Source organism: Camelus bactrianus, chromosome X (genome assembly GCF_048773025.1).
Source record: "Camelus bactrianus isolate YW-2024 breed Bactrian camel chromosome X, ASM4877302v1, whole genome shotgun sequence".
Taxonomy (NCBI): Eukaryota; Metazoa; Chordata; class Mammalia; order Artiodactyla; family Camelidae; genus Camelus; species Camelus bactrianus.
The window spans coordinates 94,117,900-94,136,334 of record NC_133575.1 but is presented as its reverse complement, the minus strand read 5'-3'; the positions used below and the strand labels follow the sequence as shown (position 1 = coordinate 94,136,334).

At 39.5% G+C, this 18,435-nt stretch overlaps 1 long non-coding RNA gene across 12 annotated transcripts in view; it reads right to left on the bottom strand.

The window, feature by feature from the left end:
* Window positions 1-18,435, bottom strand: part of LOC123619413 (uncharacterized) — an 874,904-nt gene that overhangs the window by 765,420 nt on the left and 91,049 nt on the right. For 11 of the 12 annotated variants that reach the window (XR_012504656.1, XR_012504652.1, XR_012504653.1 and 8 more), the window contains exon 2: window positions 5,159-5,284. The exons of the other annotated variant lie outside the window; for it this stretch is intronic. This is a non-coding gene — a long non-coding RNA (uncharacterized LOC123619413). The remainder of the gene's footprint in view (window positions 1-5,158; window positions 5,285-18,435) is intronic. 12 annotated transcript variants of the gene reach the window in all.

The window sequence follows — 18,435 nt, the reverse complement described above, 5'->3', positions numbered from 1 at the left end:
GCTCGTATCCACCAGTTAAACATTTGCAAGTAATATAATCCAAAGACCAGTATTTCCCTCAGGTCAGGTTTCCTTCCAACAGACTGAAAGTGGGTGTTCCTCTACGTTCTTGGGAAGAGAAGTTCTAGTGCCACAAATCCATCTGCAAGTCCTGCTGTGTCACTGCCAGGACTGTGGGTACAAGGATTTCAGAGACAGGGCAAGATGCCTGGACCGGGAAAGCCAAAACAAGAGATGGACATACAGGTCAAGGTATAGGGCTGAGCAAGGGAGGTAAACTCAAAGCAGGAGGTCACAGAAAACTTCAGGTACAAATAAACAACGGGGGTCAGAACACAGCCAAGGGTAGAAATCAGACAGGCCATGAGGAGTCTGGAAGCACAGGGGTACCAGAAAGCAAGGCAAGAATCAAATTGTACAATTCACGTACAACAGATGGGGAGGCAGAGTCCCAGTTATGCCACTTACTAGATCTGTGATGTTTGACAGGTCACATCCCACTGCCTAAACTCCTTCATCTGTGAAACAGACAATTAAACCTATTTCACTGTCCACTTCACACACAGTAATAGGGATTAAGAGAGAAAGTATATCTGAACATACCTTCTAAACTCCAAATCACTGTTCAAATGTAAGTTATTACTATTATTAAATCAGAGGTATGCAGCACTAACAAGAAAGGCAAGCTGAGCAGTGAGTTCAGAACCTGCAGCAGAGACAACAGAAATGCAAAAATAGATCACAGCAGCAGAGAGAAGAGCAAAAGTCGCAGCAACAAAGAGGCCATGAAACTAAGATCCCTCTCACTGCAGGAAGTATGTTACATAAGCAAAAACAGGATACAAAGAGGAGGCAAGACTTTCTTCTCTCTCTCAACAGAATCAAAATAAATATCATGCATTTTTGAGCACCCACTGTGGATTGCAGAGGGGAGGGGAGGAGACTCATGAGGGAATAAGCTTACTTCTGTTTTCTGCCTAAGTGAGTGGCACTACTACCCACCCAACGGTCCAAATCAGAAACCTGACAATCATTCTAGACTTCTCTTCCCTGTCTCTGGTCCTTCTCATCCAATCGAACACTAAGTCCTATCAGTTTTGCTCCCTAACACCTCTAAAATCTGTTGCTTCCTCTCAGTTCCTATTGCATGGTACTCACTCCATCAGTCCCTCATTATCTCAACCTCCTAATCAGCCTCCATGCCATATATCATAGCAATCTTTTTCAATCACTAATCAGATCATGTAACTACTCCATATAAAAGTCTATGATGGCTCACCACCACTGCGTGCAGCCTAAAATTCAACGCATAGTATGAGACAGCATAATAAGCACATGTTAAATTGTATGTTGCAGACAATAGGTGCTGTAGGAGAGGAGGCAAAACAATGCAGGTTCCCTTATTGGGGAAGAATACATGGAGAGGCTGAGACAAACTGAGCCTCAAAGTACTGACAGGACTTGAAAAGTTGGAAGTATGTATGTATGTCTGCATCTGAGGCTATGTGTGGAGGTGGGGGTGGGAGCACTGCAGAGATTTTTTAAAAGGAGAATTAAACCTCAGGAACAAGATGAGCTTCCTAAGATTCAGGGAGATAATGTCAGCCCCCACACAGTACCAAATAAGCACATTTCCAGTTAATAAGGTGGCTTGCACTTTGCTTTCTGAAAATGGAGAAATTAAATTATCTAGTTTGAAAAGGCTGCCTCAGAAGCACTTCGCACACAGATTGACTATGGAGCCACCATCCTGGCAGAAGATAAATCAAATACAGAATGGCTCTGACAAAGCTCAAAACATGCAACGAAAACTGAGAGAGACAGGACCTGGATTCCAGCCATATTCAGTGAGTCAAGGTCTCTGAGGGGCAGCTGCAAGCAGGATGCTCTATCAAAGAGGGAGAAGTAGTGCTTTTTAAAGAGACTATCAGCCCCAGAAACAGCACCCCCTCAAAAAAATAGTAGCAATGGAATGTATTTTTAAAAAAAAGCACTTCAATAGGCAAGTGAGACAAACAGCAGGCAGATGTCCAGAGGCTGACACAGTTGTTTCTGGGTTTTTTAAAACTGGGAAGCATTTGGAGAACTGAGCCACTCCAATTCCCAGTACTGTGACATCCACATAACACTAATATAGTTGTCTGAGAGTCAAGAAGTTCATAGAATCAACCTGATTTTTTGCCCATTTCAGTGATACCAATAGGTAGTTTTTATTGGTGGTTTTTACTGATATGAACAGTTGTGGTGATACTGTTACCTGTCAAGTAAAATGCATCTTTTGGAGACTTTGCTTTCTCTCTCTGCAAAGTAAACAAACTATTCCTCGCTCGTGATATTGACAACAGAGAACAGCCTGGCCCTTCCACACCTTGTTCCATGGTGTCCTGCCCAGAGAAGGAATCTGGGCCTGAATAGAACACACAGAAAGGAGCGGTTCAAGATGTGCACAGCACTGAAAATTTTGCCTAGGACCTCTGGAGAACAGATATATAATAGATCATGATGATGGGTGATAGAGACAGATGACAGACATAAATGATGAGATAGAGACAGATGATGATGGAGAGGGAGAGAGACAGAACAACTGTGACCCCATTCCGTTCTAATTAATCTGAATATATAGCAAATGCCATAAAGTGGCATCTTAGCTAGCTTGTGAACCTGAACTCAACTTCCTGCCTGTAGATGGGTGGTCATCTGAGTACTCTCCACTTCTCCAGTGCAGGCTGGAGAGGTTCACGGAGCATGTAGTTCCTGACACAGCACATGCACCCAAGCACAAACACCTCCCCTGCTCAGGGTACCCTGAATCATATCATACTTCTATCAGACTTAATATTGACAGCCAGGCTTAGATCTCCTCAAAATATTTCAAAGGAAGTTACATAACTATTTTACAAAGCAGCAAAAAGGAATGCAGGTCTTCACTTGTATTCATTCACGGCCCCAGGTTCTACCATCCTGACTTAAACAGGCAGCGATCTCAGATAGTTCTGTACCTTCCTCTAGTCTGTTCTCTCTTGCTTGGCCAAGGTTGGGTCCACTGAAGGCAGAAGGTAGATGCCTTTACACCCTGGACAAGTTGAGCAAATCCACCTCACTGTTGTCATTCCCTGAGGGTTACTTTCTGTCACAGCAGGGAGTCTGTGGAAGGGTCCTCTCTGTGAATATTGGCTTAGTTATTTCAGACTAAAAGCTCAGCTCAAATATCACTTTCCCAGGAAAGCCTCCCAGACTAGATCACTTATTAAATAATAATTCTTAAACATCTTGTCTTCTTTGTCACCCAAGACAACTGTAATTATCTAAGTACTGCCCAGTAGAACTGTCTGTGATAATGGAAATGTTCCACATTTGTGCTGTTCAGTACAGTGGTCACTAGTACAGTGGTCAAGGCTACTGAGCACTTGAAATTGAGTTAGTGTAACTGAGACACTGAGTTTTTAACTTTAAATTATTTAAAACTGAATACATTTGAATTGCTACACATAGCTAGTGACTCTCATTGTGGACAGTGCCAGCAATTAGATTCTATGTTTCAAGAAGGCAAGGGTTATTCTGGTGTTCTTGTAACACTATATCCCCAGTGCAGTAAGCATTCAGTGAATATGTAATTACTTAATCAGCTGATCAGTCTACTGTTGTTTATTTATCTAACCCAGCAGTATTAACTCTCTACAAAACTATTTCACAAATGATTCCACAAGATGATCACTAGATATTCAGGCTGACCAGAGGACAGTATAAGCAATGTAGATAAAGGGGAAGGGAGCAGGAATGAGAAGAGGGCTACCTGAGTTCACATTCTGGTTCAGATACTAGCTGTAGGACCTTGGGAAAGTCATTTCACCTCATTGAGACTTAGGTTCCTCATCTGTACAATTTGGACAGTAAAATCTACCTATCTATCTACGATTGTTGTGATGGTGAAATAATGCATACAAAGCACTGTAAACCTATGTGGTATCAATTATCATCTTTTTATTGGAAGAAGAGGGTTAGCCAGACAGGGACAGCATAACCCAGGTTACTGAATTCTGTACAATAAGCACAATCCCTAGCATCTCTCCTGAGAAATTCCTTCTCTTCCTCTATAGGATCCGAATAGGATTCTATATGCCACCCTCCTACCTCCTCTTCTTCATACAGATAATGACTTAGCCAACACCTAGCACCAAACCCATGATTCAATAGTATCTTATACAGTGACATATTTTTTCTCCATTTACAGGCTTGTAAAGCCACACAATCACCTCTATATTGGCCACTGTGGTGAAGCAGCCTGCTCTAAGTATTTATCATGACAACGGGTACCTCTGTCTTTGGCCCGCCATACATTACCAGCACAGCCACTGGAAGAGATGGCAGTGTTTCAGGCCATGATGCTCAGAGTGAGAAACAGCTTTCACAGTTTAAGACTAAAAAAGCTAAGTTTAAGGATATGAGACTTGCTGATCTGAACACCCCCTATACTGCTTCTTACAACCAAGGGCAAGACTGCCATGTAACTCATTAACATTGCAAGGACCATCAAGCCTTCCTATTTCAAGGCAAAGTTGAAAATATTTTTATAATTTTAAAATAATATGGAATTTGAAGTAAATTAATCCTATATTAAAACAATTCTGAACCCCATGTATCTAAAATCCAGTCAACCTCCAATATAGAAATAAACTGCACATAACTCACCAACTTCAGAGGCAGGACAATAAAGAACCAAGATCTGTACCTTAAGGAGGTCCTGCCCTAGTTAAGTAAAGCCAACTATGTCTTCCAGTCTTACTGTCAAGTGATGTAAAGAGGTCACAGAATATATTGCCTATATTCAGAAAGCCTTTAGAAACCATTTGATCCAGGCTTCCTGTTTCATAGATAAGGAACTGAAACTCAGAGAGGGAACAAGACTTTTTCAAGGGCACACAAGACTGTTAGTAGAACTTTGAACCCAGGACTCCAGATTCAGAAGCATATGGTGATATAGTGAAAACTGCATTTAAGACTCAGACCTGAATTTAAATACTGGATTTTTCTTTTATTAGCTGAAGTTACTTAACCTCTCTGATCCTTATTTTTCTCACTTATAATATGGGTCTAATAATGATCCACCTCACATGGTTACTGTGAGGACAAAGTAAGAAAACATATATAAAACACCTACTTTGTGCCGGACATACAGGACACGTTCAGTAAAACAGTTTCCTTCTCTTCAGCACTTGGTATAGTATTTCTTCTCATTCAGCCATGCTGTATCTTTATCAGCTCCCAGGCAGTAACAGCAGTAATTCTGTTTTTGTGAAATGAGATGGAGACAAATTTGGTCACTAGAATTTCTCCAAGAATTGCCTTAGGTTAGAAGACTGCCTTGGTAAGTTCTTAAGCAGAAGGATAGAAAGTGATCCTTCTCACCACTTCCCCCGCCCCCAAAAAACTCCAAAAACCTGCATAAGCAGGTAGTACCAAGTCTCAGGGTGGGGAAGTAGTTGATGTGAATGGAATGGGGAAGGAATTTTGTTGTTATTTTAAAACATGAGAGAATGTAAAAGAAATTGGTCAGGTAGAAATACACTGGGTTCAGATGACGGGCTAGTGAAACTCCAGAGTTGTGGTAGCTAATAGCACCTATCATATATGTTCAAGTTGTCTGCATTGCTGTGTATCTTCTACAAAATTTCTACATCTACAGTGCTTATACTTTGTGCAAGTGGATTATTTGGAGGCAACCTGAATTTTTAAGGATCCAGGGGAAGGTTTTAGACTTGCACAGATCAAGGAATTGGCAGGGATTCATGCTAATCCCAAGTAGGCCTGACACTGAGGTTGCACCTAACTTCCAAGACACAGACATCTCAAGCTTTATAGAATAGGATATTTATCCATCAAATCCATGTTCCTTAGGTGCCGTATCCCTAATATAGCCTCCCCTGGGATGGGATTTAATCTCTAGGGGCTAAGTGCATCTGTATTACAGGTAGGTGGTCAAGAGAAAGATCTAAAACCCTAAGGAAATGGGCAAAGCATTATTTCCAAGTATCGGTCACTAGCCCCAAAGGAGGAGAAGGGGACAAGTGGGAAAAGTCAAATCCAGCTTTAATGGTCTTCCCAGTGACTTTTTTAAACAATCAATTCTAGGTTAGTCTTGATACTAACTTCCCCCTAAGATGGTGTATTCCTCTCTTCCTTGATTGATCTTGAACATAAAGGCCCCACAGCCTCCAGGCTTTCTGGAATTTTCACTGACAACTCCAGATGTCCCAAAGACAACTGGGATATTCCATCCCTGTTTTCTGCTAACACCCAGGTAGAAAGTCCCTGAAGAGAGAACAAAGACTTGACATGACCAAGATATGTGAAAAAAGCCCCCTTTTCACTGCCCCGAGGTCCCTGTTTCAGTGATTCTCAAATTAAGTATGTATAAGAATCACCTGAGGAAACAGCTTCCTTGAGCCCCACCAGAGAAAATCTAATTCAGCCTCGGATAGCACTCAGGGAACCACAGTTTTAACAAGATCTCTGCTTCTTATACAGATAGTATACCAGCTTGCTAGCATTGACATAACAACCACAGACTGGGTAGTTTAAAAACAGAAACTTCCCTCTCACAGTTCTGAATGGGGAAGTCCAATATTAACATGTTCGCAGGTCTGATTTCTCCTGAGATGTCTCTCTTGGGCTTGCAGGTGGCGGTCTCATTTCTGTGTCCTTAACATGGCCTTTTCTCTGTGAATGTGCATCCTTTGTGTCTCTCCCCATTCACATAAGACCAGTTCTATTGGATTAGAGCACCATCCTCATGACTTCATTCAATGTTATCTCCTTAAAGGTCCTATCTCCAAATACAGTCAAAATGAGGGTTAGGACTTCAACATATGAATGGAGCAGGTGGGATACAATTCAGTTCATAACAGATAGTCTATAAGCTTTACTTGGAGAAATAATGATGGCTGAAATGTGAACCATAGACTGTAGCTACCCAGAAGTCATGGTACACGGATTTTAGGGTACCTACAGGAGAAACTACAAAAGTAATTAAAATGCCCTGCTTTCATGAAAATCCAAGGCAAAAGGGAAATTTGATAGATACACTCAAGATGTTGACAAGTACAAAATAAATACAGGGACTATATAATTTTTCATCTAAATCAGAACACTCGAGAGTAAAAAGCAAGGCAACAGGCATAAACCAGGACTATGCAGGGTAAACCAGATGCTCTGGTCATCCTATACTTTCTTCTTAAATGTTCAGGCACAAAGCCAGCTTTAGAAATGAGGCAGCAGCCTAATCCATTTATTTTACTGCACACCTAATAAAATGACTTCCTTCCAAGTGAATTCATCTTATAAAATACAAATAGCGCTCAAGAGGGCATGGGGGTAGGAGGGAAAAGAGTGGTGATGCATGAAACCATTATCACATATTAATGCTTTAGCTTGAGTTAGTTTTCCATATTAACTTGAGTTCTCAGTTGAGGCCTGTTACAAAGGATATAGGACAGATATGCTTTGATAAAGGAAGGTGGGAAAGGCCATGAATGAGGAAGCTGAGGCTCCAGGAAGTTAAGTAATTTGTCCAAAGTTACATAGCTCATAAGTGGAAGCTGTTTTCCAACCCAGGTCTTCTGCCTCCTATTCTGGTGTTCTTATCTATCCATTATACTCCAAGATCTTCAGGAAATAATAGTCTTACATGACTGTCAGGGATTCTGGACAGCCAATGAATATAGAAGCCTGGAGCACTCGACATGTGTGGTAACAGAACAACACTTACACCTTACCCTGGCAAAGATCTCCACATCCCACTCCCCAGAATCTGAGAACATGCTAGGCTATATGGCAAAAGGGAACTAAGGCTTTAGATGGAATTAAGGTTGCTAATCAGCTGACTTTAAAATAGAGATTATCCTGGGTTAGCTGAATGGACCCAATATAACCAAGTGTCCTTATAAATTGTGCTCTACACTGGAATTTGACACAACATTGTAAAATGACTATAACTCAATAATAAATAAATAAATAAATAAATCTTTTTTAAAAATCCGCCCTTATAGTAGGAGAACAAGGAAGAAGAGTAGGTAAGAGTGATCCCACGTGAGAAAGATTTGACTCGTCATTGCTAGTTTAAAGATGGAGGATGGAGCCACAAGCCAAGCAATGTACCCTCTGGAAGTTGGAAAAGGAAAAGAAACAGATTCTCCCCTAGAGTCTCCAGGAAGGAATTCAGTCCTGTCAACACCTTGGGTTTTAGACCAGTGAGACCCATTTTGGACTTCTGGACTTGACCTCTCGAACTGTAAGATAATAAATTTGAATTGTCTCGTATTGTCTAAGCCACCAAGTCTATGGTAATTTGTCATAACAGCAATGAAAAACTGATACAACACAGTAGGAAGAGTAATAAAGTGAGACAGATGCGAGGAGGGGTGCATGAGTGTACATATTTATGTGTGTGTATGAGAAACAGACACACACACAACACAGAGACCCAGCAGAGCTGAGATAATTTATCTGCTAAAACAAACTTCATCTACTTTGCTATTCTGCCCAACAGATAAAATGAGTAGACACTTCAGATAATAGTTTTAATATACTCTTCTCTCTTTTATATAAGTAACCTTGGAGGAGTTTTCTAGTATTCAAAATCTGTATGAATAAATCACTCATTTGATAATGCTGCAATAGCTCATTTAATCCCTAGGACAGCTACAAAGTCCCCTCCCTTCCCAGTACATCTCTTTGCAAAGAATCAGCATTTTAAAACTAGAACTTCAAAAAGGGTAAATAAGAGAAGGAAGATTGAAATAAACTGTTTCACTTCCAGACAATTCTCCTCTGAACAGAACACCTCTTCCTGCACGATCCAAGGATGATTTTGCCAGTGACTTGCACAAGCATGAAATTCTATTTACTTTGCATTTATTTTTCTATTACTTGATTCCATGGAGAAAGAAAAGTGTTAACCAATTACAAAAGAAACTGACTCTAAAAGTGCTTTTCCCAACTGACAACCAGATTTTCAGAGCCAGGCCTTCAGCTGTGAATATATTGTACTGTCTCAGAGAAGGACCCTGAGCTGGGCTCTCACATAGTATTAATTCCGATGATTTCAGAATTCTAATGGCTCTACAATTTTTACTACCTTGAGCACTGTATAAAGAGCAACGCCCTGTCAATCTTTAAACCAACAGGCTAAAAAGGGATTTCTCTTCAAATGAATGTTACACAATTGGATGACTGACTCATGGGGATTAAGATTTTCATCAGTCTCTCACCAAAAAGAATTCAGTTCTTCCCAAGAGCTCAGCAGTTAATATACACAGCAGGGAAAACAATTAGCTAATTCATGAAGTTGGGTTCAGTTGACAGTTCCATTGGAAAGGGAAATTGTTTTTCAGTTATATAAGAATCTGTAACTTGATTTCTGGTAAGACTAGCCTTACACAGAATGTTCATCCTTGGATAGACATTCCTTTTGTCTTAGGGCACTGTGACTCTATGAATATTCCAACCTGTGCCATTAGCACCATCAAAACAGGATTAAATATACAAAGTCCACTTCTGTAGTGGATTGTGGTATCTGCCCTGCATAATATTCTTTTCCTCTATCTTCTTATAACCAAACCTCCCTTCCTATGGGAAACTCATTCCATGAAATTAGAGACCATCATCTCATAATCCCCACCCTCTCCAGATCACTTGAGCTGGCATGTGACCCATCCTACCCCCTGTATCTAACCACCATGATTAGTTCAGAGATAGGTGCTGAAGCAAGCTAGGACTATCAGCGTCTCCTCTAAGAGTTGACATATAAACTCTAAGAGTGAACACTTTTCTTTTCCTTCCTTCTCTAGGACTGCAAGCTATAAGGATCATATATACCTAGAACTGTTGTGGTCATATTTCCAGCCATATGGAGAAAGCTTGCCCAAGAATGTAACCATATAGAGGAAATTAGAGTCAAGAGATATAAAACGAGAGAGAGCAATATCCCTGGTTGCATTGTTTAAGCCCCTAAATGCAAAGATGTCTGAAATCAGACAACTCCTGGACATCTTAGGTGAAGTAATAAGTTCTTTCTTTGCTTAAGCTATCTTGGGTTCATGTAACATGTAACCAAAACAATCATAATACAGCTTCTCAGAGCCTGTTTTATCCTACCACAAGGTTCTCATCCTGGCAGCACATTAGAGTCACCTGGGAAGATTTAAAATCCCAATGCCCAGGCCACACCTCAGATCAATTGTTAAGTCTGGGGTCAAGGGTATGGAAAGGGCAGGGGGAATCTTGTCATCAATATATTTAAAGTTCCCGAGGTAGTTCCAGTGTGTAGCTAAGGTTGAGAATCATGGTCCTAAACAGCAAATGCCACTGAGTGACTTTTGGCATTAAATTAACATTTCCCAAGCTGGATTGGGCATCAGAATTTCCAGGGAAGTGCTTTCAAAATACAGGCTCCCAAGCACCAGCCATGATGGTTCTCATTTAATACACCTGGGCACAAGAATCCAACTGTTTTTTGAATATCCCAAGATGATCCCAATGCTCAACCCAAGTTTGAGAACAAACAGCAAAGAGCAGTGGTATTAAAAGCGGTTTGCAGGGGATATAGCTCAAGTGGTAGAGCACATGCCTAGAATGCACAAGGTCCTGGGTTCAATCCCCAGCACCTCCTCTAGAAAGAAATATAAACCTAATTACCTCCCCCCTTAAAAAATAAAAACTAAAAATAAAAGTAATTTGCAGTTAGCACCCCATGAATATTGTAAACAGTAAATCCACTGGGGTTTGGTAAGAAAACGTTAAAATGTCTACATATATATAATCTAGTTATTTCTATTTTTGTGTGTTTTATTAATGCTCATAATACACTAAATCAGTTTTATATGGAATACTTTAAGTAAATGCTTATCTACTGAGATACATAAATTTTTTGACATGGGTTGGTGATCAAGTATGTTTGGAGAGAACTAGATTCAAGTCCCATAAGTCTCACAAACATACTTTGGCTTTAAGCATGGCTAGCTGAGACTCTAATCATCTATTACATATTTCCAGACATGAACATGCTCTTTCCTACTAAATCAGAACTTCATATAAAATAGGGATACCTATTAATGACACATTCTTTAAAAAAAAAAAAAAAGAAGCCAAGAAATATAGTAATAGATTAAGGTTAATCCTTAAAAGGAAATGTGGCACCATGTAGTACCCTTTGATTTTTTTTCTTACTTTATTTTATTGAGTTATAGTCAGTTACCCTTTGATTTTAAACTGGAAATAAACTGCTTCTCTACTGGTTTCCTTTGTATCCTCTTAGGAAACTTCTGAATTGTCTTCTATCCCTTTTAGGAAACTTTAAAAAAAAATTTTTTTTAACTCCTGTGAACTGTTCAGAGCCATTTGCAAACTGTCCTGGTAGAAAAAGCAATCAAAGTCCATTGGGGCTTTGATTTTTCCTTTTTCTCCTGTTTTCCCTATAGCATGATATGAAGTATCGTTTTCTAATTACACCTTCCAATCCTATTCCAATCTTAATGAGTAATTAACAGAAAAATAATTTAACAAAACTCTGCATTTTCTATAATTCTTACCTGCTTCCCACAGCAACTTCAAAATTACTATTCTTAAAGGATATCAAATCTTTTTTCCTTCCAAAAAGTCTAAACATTGCCATTTCTTAGAGGCAATGTTTTCCACATTGTCTTTGAGAGTGCCCTATTAAAAACTAAAAGCCCTTGAGAGAAATAAGACATTAATAACATAGTGAAAGGGAGTCTGAAAGTACATCAAACCAGTTTTCAAAACACCAGCTAGATGAAAGCTGAGTCCCAAAAGCAGGAGACTCGGAGTAGATAAATTTGGACAGGAGGGTCAGCAGATTGATTTAGACTCAAGAGTACAGAGCAACAGGTCTCAAATCTGACTCAGCTTTAGTGTCATCAAGTGCCAGGTGCCTGTTAAAAACATGTAAATTCCTGTGCTCCCATCCCCAGAGATTCCAACTCAGTGGCTCTGGGATAGAACCCAGGAAACTGCATTTAAAAAAAAAAAACTCCCACAAATGAATCAGAGACATAACCAGGTCTAAAGCCACTATCAAGAGGTTATCACCTAGAGAAGGTAGGCATTCAGGGGACAGAATGAAAGTTTTGGGTACAGGTTGGCCATGAAGAGAGAACAGTGTCCTCATAGAGGCCAAAGACAAATTAGTTACTTGTAATTGCACTGAGCTGATACCAGATTGCAGATGTCAGTGAATGAAAGTATTATTGATTTATTCTTACGTGCTAAAAAAGTTTCCTGATTTAATCAATTTCAACTGAATGAATATATGTGCTGACAGACCAGTTATAAGGCCTTGGGATGGATGCTATGATGAATATGAAGAGAAACAAGGCAGTAGGTACCTGCACTTCAGGGACTCAGAGTCCACTGAGGGAAATGGGTATTTACTCAAGTAAACCAAAGCAGAGTCTGATAAGTGCTCTAATACAGGTGCAACCAACATGCTATGGGAACATAAGGGACAAAGGAATTTATTCCAATCGAAGGAATCTTGGGAGGCCTTATGGAGTAGTTATTATTTGAGGAATGTCTTCAAAGGCAAGCAAAATGGGGCATTCATGGAAAAAATCGCATAAGCAAGTGTGCCAAGATGGAACAGAGCTGGACCTATACAAGAAACGGAGTTGCCTCATTGTCTCCTTTTGTTCGAGTTAAAAGCACTTTACAATACTGCCATTTGTGGACTGTAATTCTGTGGATGTAGCGATTATATTAAAGTAAAGTAAGAAATATAAAAAGAGATCACATTGTAGGAAGGAGGTTGGGCCATTATTCTATATTTAAGGGGGAACCATTCTGAGGGGCAAAATGACAGAGATCTATTTTGGTTTTGGTTTTTTGTTGTTGTTTTCAAAGTTACTCTGGTCTTAATATGAAGGATAGAAAAAAGAGACCGGTTAGGAGTGGGGTATAATAATCCGGACCAAAGGAAATGAGGGCCTCAGCCTGAGTCATGGCACTGCGAGTGAGAAGACAAGACATCCAAAAGGGAAAAGTCGTATGTTTTCTAAATTAACTGCAGTGTTGAGAAAGAATGGACAATAGTTAACAATATAGTCCTAAATTTTTTTTCTCTGAACTTTTAATCCTCCATTGGTTACGGTGCCTAGGAAATTGGGAGAGCGGAGAGTGGAGGAAGTCCACTAAAATTCATCTCTATAAAAATAATTCTAAACCACAGAAATGCTAAAACCACAGGGAAAAAAATATTCATTACTTTACTACCACACCTTTCTGGAGAGGGGACTGTGAGGAATTAGCCAGCTTGATGGCCAATCTTATTGAGTTACTCAACCATTCTCTTTGGGCTGTTTTTAAATATCAAATCCACTTTCGAAAGACAAAGACAAAGACAAATTCAATTTCCACTTGCAGCCAAAATGGTGGACCAGAGACTGGATTATCCTCTCACCTGAAACAACTCAAAAACAGACAATAAAAAACAAGACTCTTCAAGACACAGAACATCAAGCAGCAAAAAAAAGTGATTCTGAAACAAAAGATTGTGCCAGTTTACTGCCTAAAAAGAGTTTCCAGGACACATGTAGGGTGTAGGGAGAGAGAATGGAGGAGAAGCCTAATGGATTCCCTGAGTTAGAGAGGAAGGAGCTGAGAGTACAAGGAGGACTAGAGTTTGCAGGACAGATGATCAGGAAGGAAAGAGGAAGACAACAGTATTGATCAGAACATGCAGGTGAGCAAACTAGTCAAGGGTGGGGCAAGAACCACCTGAAAGGACTGGAGGGAACAGTAGCCAGCACTCACACAGGGCTAGGAATAAAGCCTGCTCCTCTAAGTTTGACTGAGAAACCTGGGATAGAGTATTTGTCAAGAACTGTTAAGGGTCTGGAATTTCACCCTACTTGTAATCTAAAAAGATGAAACACTGTTTCATGGATACTGAAAGAAGATGAAAGACTCCCGGGTCAAAGACAGAGGACTTTATTACTCACAGCACAGCAAGGAGCAAAAGCATTTATATATTTATTTGTATTGGTTCTCTGTTGTGAACTGAATGTTTGTGTCCTCCCAAAAGTCATATGTTGAAGACCTAAACCTCCAATGTAATGGTACTAGAAGGTGGAGCCTTTGGGATGTAAGCAGGTTTAGAGGAGGTAATGAGGGTGGGCCTCCATGATATGATTACTGTCCTTATAAGAAAAGACACAAGAAGCTTGCTTCCTCTTTTCCCATGTCATGCAAGGACACAGTGAGAAGGTAGCTGTCTGCAACTTAGGAAGAGGGCTCTCACCAGAATCTGACCACAACAGCACCTTGATCTTGGACTTCCCAGCCTCTAGAACTGTGAGAAATAAATGTCTGTTGTTTGAGCCACCCAGTCTATGGTATTTTCTTATAGCAGTCTGAGCAGATTAAGACAGTTCCCTTCATCCATGAGTCCCATGAAAGTGATGTGATATGTACCCATGTAAATATTATACATGCGGTGAATTTCCATCATAGCTGAGGAACACCAAGCTTGGGTAAGTCCACGTTTTTATAATAAGCAGTGAGCCTGTTCCTAAGGTAGTGCTAACAATTCAGAAAGGTAACATAGGAAATCATTAGCACCCTTGAAGCATGTAGGAACAAGATGATGGAATCACCTGAACATAGGTCTGGGAAGATAATGAGAACAGGGAAGGAAGGGCCAGAGCATGACTCAAAGGTACCTAGCCCACAGGCAAGAGGTGACTCTTAAATAAAGCAAGGAGAGGTGGCATGACATAATAAAAAATCATCTTGTCTATAAAATGAGGATACTGATATTTATTTTACAAAGCTACTGTGAGTCTTAATGATAATATATAGCAAGAACAGTGCCTGGCAATATAGCAGATGTTCAAATGGTAGTTACTTGAAGACAAGGACCAGAAAAGGAAGCATATATGGTACAAACGGCAAAAAAGAATCCTTGAAAAGCACTGAGGCACAGTGGAAAGAAAGAGTGCTATGGATTCAGAGACTTGGGGTTGACCCATTTGCTGTGTAACCTGAGGCATGTCATCTCCCATCTCTGTTCCTCAGTTTCCTCATGTATAGAGATAAAAATACCAATGTTGCAATATTTAGAAATAATGTATAAAATGTAACTGTCACCTGCTATAGCTTGATAATAGCTATTATTTTATTATAAATACTATAATTATTTAATTTGCCCTGAACTAGCCTCAGGCAAAGTGCCACAGTGTAGAAGATCGCTCTATAAAGACTGCAGCCCTTTGGCTGACAACACAGAAAATAGCACTCCTGCTGATAGCCACTTGTCTCTCATAGACAGCAGGAACAACAACAGGCCAGGACGCTCCATCCAGAGTTACAAGGCATTCAAATGATTTACAAGAAAGAAGTGTCACCAGCTATATTAACAAAATAGAACATTATGCTGCAAGGTCTTCCTTGGCCTTCTTAGCAAATATTAGCAGAATGTCTACATTCAAACATACTTCAAGTTCCTATTAATGGCTACCTGAGCTGCCTTAATTTTTTTTTTTTTTTGCCATTACTTTTTCATGAAAAACACTCAAATCCGTTCCTCATTTAAGGCACTAAGAAAATGAAATATCTCTCTCTCTCACTCACACACACACACACACACACACACACACACACACTCAGTGGCTAGATCCAATTTATCTTTTTTCCATTAAGGCTAAGTCAAATGCTCATAGTCAAAATTTCTAATAAATCGAAGAAATTAGTTAACAAGGAAGAGCACACTATTAGCTCTCAAAGTTTCATGAGAAAAATAAACTGACACAGAAAGCCCCATCTGACTCATTCACCAAGGTGATCCACAGGTACCGATTTTTTCTAAATTAAAAGTCAGGACATATAGTCTGGGAATTATGAGCACACTTACAAAGGCAAATGGTAAAATACCTAAAATCACTGCTATCCATTCACTTTTCTACCTAGACCTTGGACAAGTCAACATCCCTAGACTATTTTAATTAATTGTCTCTGGGTACTGCTTTTGCATACTATATAATTACTTGGGTTAAGAGGAAGTAAGCAAAATGTATTTTCTATCAACAGAAAAGAAAATGAACCAACCAAAATCCTACAAGAGAGAACTCTAGTTGGAATAATGTATCAGGAGAGGACAGGAAACAGTGTCCAAGACCAAAACAAATGCCTGGGCATTTTTTATCAGTCAGAGGAAAAGGTAGGAAGCAAAAAGAATTTTGCTACAGATAAAACCAAATAGACTGAGTTAATGACCAGTATGAAAGCTGGCCTCACAGCCTGGTAGTACCTCTTGTTAGAATGAGGATAAGTGGTCAGACGGCTTTTGGCCACTCAGGGACAGCTCTCTGGAAAATACAGCATCATAAAAGAAATTTATTTGCCAATAATCTGAAATTAAAATACAGATGACTTCTCCAACATTGACCTGTACTCAGAACCTTTCTAACTGGCCATGAGGATAATATGGTATAGAGGAAAGAACCTTCCACTAGCAGTTAAGTAACTTGATTTTTGACACTTCCTCTATCTTGACTATTAATCTATGGCTTCATGTAATGGGGTCCATTCCCAGATAGAATTCAGCCATTTGGGGACTGTTTGCAATCTGTTTTTGCACATTCTAATTAATAAGATACTGATTATAGAAACACGGAGTGGGGATGACATCACTGAAAATGGAGTAAGGGATCCCAAGGGCCCATCCCTCCACAAAAAACACAAAAAAGACTGACAAAAACTATCAGAATCAATTTTATCAGAACCCCAGAAATAGTAAAGCAAATACTTCAAAAGAAAAAAAAATGACTAAAACTCAGTAACAGAGCTTTGTAGCATTTTAGCTTACTCCTGCTGCATCCACCCCTTTTAAGCTTACTATGGGTCTTGAAAACATCAATCCACATTCTGAGACTGGTTCCTGGTACAAGAAGGAGCAGAGTGGACCTTGTTCTCCAAGAATTGTGATTGTTGGTTTTGACCTGGCTGGTAGTTCCCTGAAGGACTGACACAAAAAGGTTGCCTTTATTTTGCCTAAAATGCAACTCTCTCAGAGCAGAGAAGTGAGTACAAAGAAGGCAGCACTTGTCAAAAAACACTTAAAGGCAAATGGACCAACATCTTCCACTTGAAATAATGGATATCAGTAGAGGGAAACAACAGACACAATGAAAAGCCAGAGGAAAGGCTGAGTAGGATGCTTTGGGGAATAAAAGTTGCCACATATTCCTACAAACTTGAAAGACCTTGCATATGCCAACCATGAGAAGCATGCTCTGGGAGGGAAAAAAAAAACTAAGTCCCTAAGTCCTCTCCTCTGGCTGACACCCAAGCCTTGCACAAGCAGGAAGTGAAGGCAAAGGCAGAGTTGTAAAGTGTCTCACTGTGGAAGGCCTGCTCCAACACATACAAACAACCCAGCTACAGAGACAGAGAGTTGTTTTTTCAATCTTGGAGTTTAAGGGAGTATCTGTCCAATCACTAGCTAAACACTAAGTTAATGAAACAGACTTCAGTGATCATGCTATCTTTACAAAACACATGGGAAAAGTCACTAGACAAAAAACAACTCATGACAAAAAAACCATAAATCCCATGAGGAGGAGAGAAATCTGATATTCATTGCTACCACATTATGATTTTCAAAATGTCCAGTTTTTCAACAATAAGATTAAATTATGAGGTATGAAAAGACATAAGAATACATGGCTCATTGACAAGGAAAACAAATAGAAGAAACCACTATTTAGGAAACCCAAACATTGGTCTTACTAGAGAAAAATTTTAAATCAACTGCTTAAACATGCTAACAGAGCCAAAAAAAAAAAAAATGGGCAAAGAACTAAAGAAACCCAGGAGAACAGTGTCTCACCAAATAGAGCACACTAATAAAGAAACAGAAATTATAAAAAGGAAACACATACTGGAACTAAAAATTGCAGTAATTGAATTGATATATTCACTACAGGGATTTAACAGAAGACTCTATCCAGTCAGAAGAAATAATCAGTGAACTTGAAGATAAGGTAATTAAAATCAACCAGTCTGAGGAGTGGAAGGAAAAATGAAGAAAACTTGAGAGAGCCAAACAGACCTGTGGGACACCATCAAATGTCCTAATACATGCACATTAGGAGTCTCAGATGAGAACATTCTCAGTAAGAACATTTGGAAAAATAGTGGCTAAAAACTTACAAAATTTAATGAAAGACATTAATTTACACATCCAAGAAACTCAACATAATCCAAGTAGAATATACTCAGAAGATTCACACCAAGGTACATAATAAACAAACTGTTCAAAGACAAAGTGAATCTTGAAAGCAGCAAGGGAAGTCATTCATCACATACAAAGGAACATCAAACGATTACCAATCAATTTCTCAACAGAAATCACAGAAGCAAGAG